This window comes from Gymnoscopelus braueri (assembly GCF_963280865.1).
Source record: "Gymnoscopelus braueri genome assembly, chromosome: 9".
Classification (NCBI taxonomy): Eukaryota; Metazoa; Chordata; class Actinopteri; order Myctophiformes; family Myctophidae; genus Gymnoscopelus; species Gymnoscopelus braueri.
Window position 1 is genome coordinate 29,600,667 of NC_137610.1, and position 9,783 is coordinate 29,610,449.

A 9,783-nucleotide genomic window follows, 5' to 3' on the forward strand; every position below is an offset into this window, starting at 1 on the left:
TGATGAACAAAACCTCCCAACTCCTCCTAAACCAACATTTTTTGTTTTGTTTTTTAATTTCCTATAAAATGAACATTTTGGAGTTAGTTGGTTTCTGCCCGACAGCAGAGATATATTGTTTGCAGAGTAGTAGAACGTTTCCCCCCCCCCCCCCCCCATGTTTGTTCTAAATGTGGGGGTACCAGATCATGGCTGCTCCCTCTAGTGGCTGTGGGTGTCACTCACTATGGAGAAGTAGTTGGTCAGGTATGAGGGTATTGAGGGCACTGTCCCTTTGCCTATCTTAAAGGAATAGTTCACCCAAGAAATTACTTATTTTGATTATGATAAATTTCTCATGGACATTGTTTTTTGTTGTTGCATTCCTAAGCCAATAATTTGACCGTGTGTATTTCAGTTAGGAGACGCAAAGAGTCTGCTTTGTGTCTCCTACCGGATACATTAGCCGGTAGGAGACGGTAAAATTATTGGCTTAGGAATGAGACAAAAAAAAATCCATGAATTCAAGGCTTCATAGGGTGTGTAATTGATAGAAAATAAGTATTTCTTTGGGTTAACTACTCCTTTAAATGCCAATCCTGAGCAGTTAATGGTGAAGTCAAATGTCATGATGGTGGTGTCAGCCCTAGTGAACGCTTCCTCTCCACGTTCTCCCCACAGAGCATCGTCCATGTCGGGTGTCCACCACGCTGCCCAAAGCCGTGGTGAAGATCTCTGCTGGCGACAGGCGCTCTGCCAAGGCAGCCAGGCCTCCACAGCTGGTGGCTGTTGTAGAGCCACAGCCCTCCCCCGGCCGTACGGCCACCAACGTGGCCTCCCCCGGCCGATGAGGCCCGCCAGCGGCATGGTGTTCCTGAATGACACCGGGGTCTCAGCCAACGCTGTGGCCGACCTCAGCTCCTCTTCCATGCTCAGGTTAATCTGGACAGTCAGTCTCCTGGCACTCTGCTGACATATAGCGTGGACCAGCTGTAGGGCTGGGGTCAGCGAAAGGTTTTCTAGCTTGAGTGTAGTAATCCTAGGAGGGGTCACAAAGTCTTCAGCATGGGGGGCTGTGTTGAGAGATGTAGTGTTATTTGGCTTGGAAGCTGATGACCGGGGGAGCTTCCTCACTGTCCCCCCCCCCCCCCCCCCCCCACCTGGCCGCTAGGAAGCTGATGACCTGGAGAAGACCGGGGAAGCTTCCTCACAGCCCGCCCCCCCCCTGCCCCCCCCCAGAATCCATTTCATAGAGCAGAATTAAAGTTCTAAAATAATTGTAGGGGAATAGAAAATACAAGGTCTCAAAGTCGGACAGTCGCTGGATCATCATCCTGAATAGAAAAGTTCAATATTTGCCTCTGCAATGTAGTGGAGTAGAAATATCAAGTATTATAAAATGTACATACTCAAGTAGAGTAAAAGTAGCTCAAAACAGTAGTTGAGTAAATATAATACAATATAAATGTAACGGTAAAACAGACGGTGGTGTTTACCACTGGTGTTTACCACTGGTCAGCATGGCCATTATTAGTTATCACAATTCATAAAGATAAGTTCAGTGATCAGCTGAGAGACACAAGGCCATTGGCAGCTTGGGGTGGAATCTGAACACAGATATTTGAGAGGACATGACAAAGTGTTTGCTCTCACTTTTGCGTACGAGGGACCTCTCGTACGCCTCTCGGACGGCTTTGTTGCAAGGAAAGCAGTGATTTGCTGTAATGTAACAGTCAGGCTGCAGTCTGGTCCCTCTGGTACATCCCTGCCCGCAATGTCCCTGTGGATACGGGACCAGAACTCACTTATCTGTACTAGACAGTGGGCGCTGCCCATGAACCAATGGAGAAACCTCTTATCTCCATATTTTAATTTGTGGGTCTGCTTGCTTTGTCATGTTTAAGTTTTATTTAACCATTTCTAAATGGTATTTAGAAAATGGACTGTTTTCCGAATTTCATTTATCAAATATAAAATTCAAATGGCCGAAAAATACACGGACCCTTTCTTGGGTTTAAAATCCTCTTAGCTGACCTTGTATTGAACTAGTATTCGATCAATCCGTCACAAAACAATTGGCGATTAAAGGATTACGTTGCACTCGGCTGACACATATAGTATGGCGCAGGTGCTTGACACTGCTTATAAATGGCCCCCCTGAAGGAGATCTCAGACGTGCTGGTGGACCCCCGGACCAAGAAGAGGTACCGGAAGGGCCGGTTCATGGGCATTGGGGGCTTCTCCATGTGCTACGAGATCACCAACATGAAAACAAGCCAGGTGTTCACCTGCAAGATCGTGGCCAAGTCCGTGATCCTGAAGCCGCACCAGATGAAGAAAGATGGCCTCGGAGATCACCATACACAAGAGCCTGGACAACCCGAACATCGTGGGCTTCCACGGCTCCTTCGAGGATGACAACTTCATGTTCTTGGTCCTGGAGATCTGCAGACGGAGAGTATGATATTTGTGTTTATAGCCTTTGTTTATAGCCTTGGATCAAGAGTCAAGACTGTCATAGATGTATTTTATCGAGTCTTGACTTGTATCATGGATATGCAAATGTAAAACGATACAATGCATCTATGATAGTCTTGATCCAAGACTAATTTGTTTACATTTTATATCTAATAATCACACTTAAGGAGTTTTCTCCCTATGGGCTTTTAAGGCTATTGCATTTTCATTTGTCTCTGCTTTGTTACTGTTGTCCTGCTTGGCTGCCGTTATAGTCATTTCCTGTCTGTTTGAATTATTGTCCCAATAATATATTGCATTATAGCTCATGGTTTGTATCAAGTTTAGCCTTTGATCAAGAATCATCAATGTATTTTATCGAGTCTGACTTTTACTTTCGTATCTGCAAATGTCCGAATCGAAAACATTATATCTATGAATCATAGATATGATAGTCTTCATCCAAGGCTATGTCAAGTTAAGACTCCAGACATGAAAAATGTCCAACATTTTCAAAACAATTGAAGATGTAAAAAAAATAATAGCTGATGTGTATATATGGTGGGTCCCCGGACCCCACTTTGCGAATCCCTTTATTGGTCCGTGGACCCCCGTAACTCTTGAGAGTTACCGGGGTCCATTTGGTTCAATCTGTACACTTCTCAGAGTTACAGCCCCATGAGGGTCCATTTCTGGTTCCTCACTAACAAATGATTTATCTGGGGACCCCCTTAAGGACCGCTGGGGGTCCCCGGACCCCTCTTTGAGATCCCCTGTTGTAGCCTACTGTAGTCTATTTTCATTTATTTAAAGCCTGCTGGCTATGTTTTTAAAATGGCTTCACTGGGCAAACCCCAATCTTCATTGTGATTTATTGGGTTTGTAAATTCCATGTCCTCTGAGGGTTATAATAATAATGATGCCAACATTGTCTTGTGTTCTATCTACAGTCTCTGAACCAGAGGCACGTTACTTCATGATGCAACTGCTGAACGGCTGCCCGTATCTCCACAACCACAGAGTAATCACTGAAGAAGATTTTTCCCAGTTTCAGATCTCTATGGATGACTTGATGGTCAAAATAGGTAAGTTAATTGCATGCTGTGACACATCCAGGGCCACACATAGATTGCTACTAATGATATTTATCTCCCATATTTATTTCAAGAACAATCTATCTTTATTTATAGTTATTACTTTCTGATTATTGTATTTTATTTTTTGACACTGGGTGTATAGATAGGAGAAAAAAGAAAACGTTGCAAGAAAATAAGAAATGAAATGCAAATATCAAATGTAAACCTGAAATTATCTTGCAATAAAAGTATTAAAAATAAATAAAAACAATGTCCAGTGGTGTAAAGTAACTAAGTACATTTACTTAAGTACTGTACTTAAGTACACTTTTGAGGATTTTTTACTTTACTGAAGTATTACTTCTACTCCACTACAGCTCAGAGGCAAATATTGTACTTTTACTCTACTACAATGATTTGAAAACTTTAGTTAGTTTGTAGATTTGGATTATTATTACAAAACATGGATTAACCACTTCAGCCCTATATACACATTTGGGCCATTTGAAAATAGCTGATCTACAAGCTCACAATGCATCGAGATGCAACGCATTGTGAGTACTTTTTCCACCACTGATAATGACACAACTACACACTGTAGCAATCACAAATGCCACATGCACAACAAACCTGTTTGTCCTCTAACACCCCAAGTCGCAAAAGGAATTGTTTCCAATAATACTAATGAAGTTGTAAAAAAGGAATTGTTTCCAATAATACTAATGAAGTTGTAAAAAAGGAATTGTTTCCAATAATACTAATGAAGTTGTAAACATGGACTCATATCAATGACATGAGTCAGGAAAAAAAAACTAACGTGAATCTTTATCTCTCTCCACAAGGGGACTTTGGTCTGGCAACTAAGATCGAGTATGATGGCGAGAGGAAGAAGACCTTGTGTGGAACACCCAACTACGTCGACCCTGAAGTGCTTTACAAGCAGGGCCACAGCTTCGAAGTAGACGCCTGGGCACTCGCTGTGTGGCATTATCAAACACTGGTTCTCAAATTGGGGTCCAGGGACCCCTAGGGGTCCTTGAGGGGGGGTTCCAGTGGGGGTCCCCAGCAAAACTGTTGACATTTAGGAACCAAACGGACCTTTACAGGCTGTATGCGGGTCCGTAACTCGGGGAGTTACAAACTTATGGCGGTCCGTGGCCTAATCACCCATACCAAATTGGCGGTCATGGAAGTGATAATAATTTAAGCCTAATGTATTATTATAACCCTAACCATTATCAAAAGTAATGTTGATTTGAAAGTTATTGTCATATTGTGGTTATTACCCTTTACTGACACCTGCTGGCAAGATTGCTACCTGTAATAGTAACTAGAGGGCATCTGGAGTACAATTGATCTCAACAGATTTATTTTTTCTTAAAAAACAGAAGTGTGTGTGTGTCCAAAGTATTCTTGCCCGACTCGGTGCTGCATGTCCTGGCTCCCTGTCGAGCAGGAGGAAAGAGGAGAGCGATATGGATGTCCCGTCGCACAGCCTGTCCCCTTCTCGGACACCAGTGGACTCTCGTTGTAGGCAGCGTCTCACTTGCACCACCTTAAGATTGTCATTAAGCATGCAGGAGCAGTGCCCTCAGTCTCCACAGAGCCTGAGCTTTGATAATGCCTTGCTGGAGCCTCCTCTGACGCTTGAGGAGAAGGAATGTCTTGGCGGCACGCTGGATCATGACGGAGGCAGCATGGCGGCGATGGGCTAACCAGCGCCTGACAGCTCTGAGCGATCACTACTTTCCTCCTCTCCGCCAGGAAACGTGTCCTCTCTTGCCTTGCTCGCACCAGCCTGGATGACGACAGTAGCAGACCTCATGGTTCTGTACCTCTGCATCTGCTCATAAATGTTATATAAATATGGATATTATATATATACATATATTCTATACATTTGTTATGCATTATTATATATAAATTAATTATATATTATATTCATTATTGCAATAAAATTATATATTATATATTATAATATGTAATATAATGTATATTATATAATATAATATGTATTAATGATGATTATATTATAATGTTGTACTATAGTATATGATATAACATATAAACTAGAAGGTACTGTTCCTGAAGAAACAGTGTGGGATCGCTAAGAATGTTGCTGGTATTGAGTATTGATAGTGTTAGTAGTGTTGAAGGTTTGAAAGGTTCTAAAGGTTTGAAAGGTTCTAAAGGTTTGAAAGGTTCTAAAGGGTTGAAAGGTTCTAAAGGTTTGAAAAGTTTTAAAGGTTTTAAAGGTTCTAAAGGTTTGAAAGGTTTAAGAGGTTCTAAAGGTTTGAAAGGTTCTAAAGGTTCTAAAGGTTTGAAAGGTTTGAAAGGTTCTAAAGGTTTGAAAGGTTTGAAAGGTTTAAGAGGTTCTAAAGGTTTAAGAGGTTCTAAAGGTTTGAACGGTTCTAAAGGGTATTTACTTTAAATTATTTTTAGTCACTTTATTTACTTTAAAGTATTTTTTTCTAATTTTTACAACTTTTAAGTATTTTTACTATTTTTTTCAACTTTTAAGTATTTTTACTCATTTTGAGTACTTTTAAGTATTTTTACTCAATATAAGTACTCTTAAGTATTTTTACTCAAGGTATTTACTTTAAAGTATTTTTAGTCACTTTATTTACTTTAAAGTAGCTTTTACTAATTTTTACAACTTTTAAGTATTTGTACTTTTTTTTATCAACTTTTAAGTATTTTTACTATTTAAAAAGTGAAATATCTCTAAAAGTACAAATTATTTCAAAAATTCAAATGGTAGCCAATATGTCCTAAGTAGGCTGAACGTTATAGAGTTGGAACGGAGTTTCTATCTAAAAGTATGAATTTCTCCATTGAAATGAATGGGAGTTTTTTAGAAGTAAAAAGTGAAATATCTCTAAAAGTACAAATGATTTCAAAAATTCAAATGGTAGCCGATATGTCCTAAGTAGGCCGAACGTTGTAGAGTTGGAATGGAGTTTGTAGCTAAAAGTATGAAGGACTAGTTAGCCATCAAAAAACGGTGGGAATATAGTATATAATAACTAGAAGGTACTGTTCCTGAAGAAACAGTGTGGGATCGCTAAGAATGTTGCTGGTGTTGAGTATTGATAGTGTTAGTAGTGTTATAGGTTTGAAAGGTTCTAAAGGTTTGAAAGGTTCTAAAGGTTTGAAAGGTTTGAAAGGTTTGAAAGGTTTGAAAGGTTCTAAAGGTTTGAGAGGTTCTAAAGGGTATTTACTTTAAATTATTTTTAGTCACTTTATTTACTTTAAAGTATTTTTTACTAATTTTTACAACTTTTAAGTATTTTTACTATTTTTTTCAACTTTTAAGTATTTTTACTCATGTTGAGTACTTTTAAGTATTTTTACTCAGTATAAGTACTCTTAAGTATTTTTAATCAAGGTACTTACTTTAAAGTATTTTTAGTCACTTTATTTACTTTAAAGTAGCTTTTACTAATTTTTACAACTTTTAAGTATTTTTACTCTTTTTATCAACTTTTAAGTATTTTTACTATTTTTTTCAACTTTTAAGTATTTTTACTCATTTTGAGTACTTTTAAGTATTTTTACTCAATATAAGTACTCTTAAGTATTTTTACTCAAGGTATTTACTTTAAAGTATTTTTAGTCACTTTATTTACTTTAAAGTAGCTTTTACTAATTTTTACAACTTTTAAGTATTTTTACTCTTTTTATCAACTTTTAAGTATTTTTACTATTTAAAAAGTGAAATATCTCTAAAAGTACAAATTATTTCAAAAATTCTAATGGTAGCCAATATGTCCTAAGTAGGCTGAACGTTATAGAGTTGGAACGGAGTTTCTAGCTAAAAGTATGAATTTCTCCATTGAAATGAATGGGAGTTTTTTAGAAGTAAAAAGTGAAATATCTCTAAAAGTACAAATGATTTCAAAAATTCAAATGGTAGCCGATATGTCCTGAGTAGGCCGAACGTTGAAGAGTTGGAACGGAGTTTGTAGCTAAAAGTATGAAGGACTAGTTAGCCGTCAAAAAACGGGCGGAATATAGTATATAAATAGTGGCAATAACATTAGTGTGATCGCTTTAGCGATCCCACAATAATAAATAGTGGCAATAACATTAGTGTGATCGCTTTAGCGATCCCACAATTATATCATATTTATATCATTTCAAATGTAGAATGGCCATAAATGAGCCATCTTTTGAACGTCCTTCCTGGCCAGCTGAGCCTCCAGTTCTGTGATTTGGTGATTGGCTGCTTCCAGTCTCTGAGTCTGCTGGGCCGCGCTTTCCCTGAGACTCAATCGAACCCTGATTCCCCGTTACCCGTGGTCACCATGGTAAGCACGTAGCGTACCATCGAAAGTTGATAGGGCAGACCTCGCCGCCGCGGAGGGCGGGCGATCTGCCAGAGTTTATCCAGAGTCACCAAAAGAGCCATAAACCCCATCTCTACTGCCTATGGAGAAAGCTTCTGACCACCACTTGGATCTTCACTTGGAAACGAGACAGAAAAGGACTTAAATGCAAATGTATATTTTATTCATTAAAATAATGTAAAACCGCGGTGTGACAAGGTTGAAACGGGGGTTTTCTTATTTTTTGTAATATCTATTTTATTGATGCTTAATGTATAATTATTGCGCACTTAAACCATCATCTTATTATTTTCTGTATAACATTAATTGCTCTGTGTTGTATCTACGAATGTTTTCCCCTGGTCCCTTAGTCCATTTTACCCTTGAACACTGACTGGCTCTAGGTGACCAGACCACGATGTCACGCCCAAGGGACACGGTCATGGCCAATGTCACCAGACGTTCTGTCACCGAGGACAAATGAAAGAGGCGAGAGGTGTGGTTTAGCAGGTATAAAGGTGGAGGCGGGACCGTTTGAAGGAGAGCAGAGCACCAAGAGAGAGCAAGACCTGTCAGTAGGAGAAGGACAGCAGAGGGGAAGGTTGTGCAGAGAACCACGGAGCAAGGGTGGAGAACAAGTGAGTGTAGACACACCAGCCACCTAGGAATTTGGAAGCCGAAGTGTGCCTACTCCGAGGATAAGAAGTAGTAGAAGCGATTGAACCGAAGGAGAGGAAGAGGCGAGACCAGTGGCGTCAGTTCAGTAAAAGCTAGGGTATGGCAGGGTTAACTATCGGCCGAAAAAAAATTTGGGGGCCCCTTTTTGGGGGGGCCCTTTTTCGGCCGCACGGCTTGTCTGCTGCGGGGGTTGCTGTGTCAGTCTTTTTACCAAAAAATGCATGCAGAGAGGTCTGCTTCCTTTTCATTTTAACTCACTGTTCACAAGTAAATAAAACAGCCTGTCTGCTATTGAAAAAACGCGCCTCTGCTGCTTGCTAATTAACAATAATGCATTGCACCTGTGTTGAACCTGGGATTCCCAGGCTGGGCCTGGGAATATACCATTTGACAAGATAGGGGAGATACAAGCAGTTGTGAAGAATGAAATACCCTGTGAAAGCAATCATTTTGCATTGGTAGTTATTTTACTGAAATTTAATAACAGAATAATCAACGCAGATAGACAGAGACATTCATGGATTTATTTTTTATTAAAAAAAAGAAAGAAAAAAATATATTATATATATATATATATATATATATATATTTTTTTATATATATATATATATATATATATTTTTTTTTTTCTTTTTTTTTTTGGAGCCAGGGTATGGCAGGCTATGGCAGCTGCCATACCCTGGCTCCAAAAAAAAAAAGAAAAAAAAAATATATATTTTCTCTGGGCGAGACCAGACCATAAAAGGAGATGACCATATGAGACCAGACCATAAAAGGAGCGAGGAAACGGAGAAAGTGGCGATAAACGTTGCAGGCGCAACTAACTCAGCGCCAGGTGTAAAAGCCTGGCTGGCGAGTGAGTATTCGAACGACGCAACGTTACATCCTTGTATAACCACTGACTGAACACTACGCTGTATAGCCTACTGTAAATGCACAGATGAACTGGTCCAAGTTTCTATAATTGCAGACGGAAAGAAAGAAGACAAAGAAGGCTGGCCTAAATCCTCTTCCCATACACCCCCATATATGGACATACGACATAAACCCCTTGAACAAACCGTGTTGAGTATCCAAGCACTTTATTGGCACCGCACTTTACTTTTAAAGTATTTGTTGCAAACCCCTGCTAAAGTAAACCCCCTTTGATAAAGTGAACCTTGCGTATTTTGCACAACTTTATAATTGATTTTATAGTTGTTTAATTGCTGTGTTTTAGTTATAGGCCATAGGTAGTTAGGTATTTTTATTAGTTAGTGTTT

General features: G+C 39.4%; 1 long non-coding RNA gene across 1 annotated transcript; it reads left to right on the plus strand.

Annotated features, from left to right (window-relative positions):
• The first annotated feature begins 2,300 nt into the window (after positions 1 to 2,300).
• LOC308092088 lies at positions 2,301 to 5,340 on the plus strand. Its single transcript, XR_013933770.1, has 3 exons — positions 2,301 to 2,437; positions 3,387 to 3,521; positions 4,355 to 5,340. It is a non-coding gene; the product is annotated as an uncharacterized lncRNA (long non-coding RNA).
• The last annotated feature ends 4,443 nt before the right edge of the window (positions 5,341 to 9,783 follow it).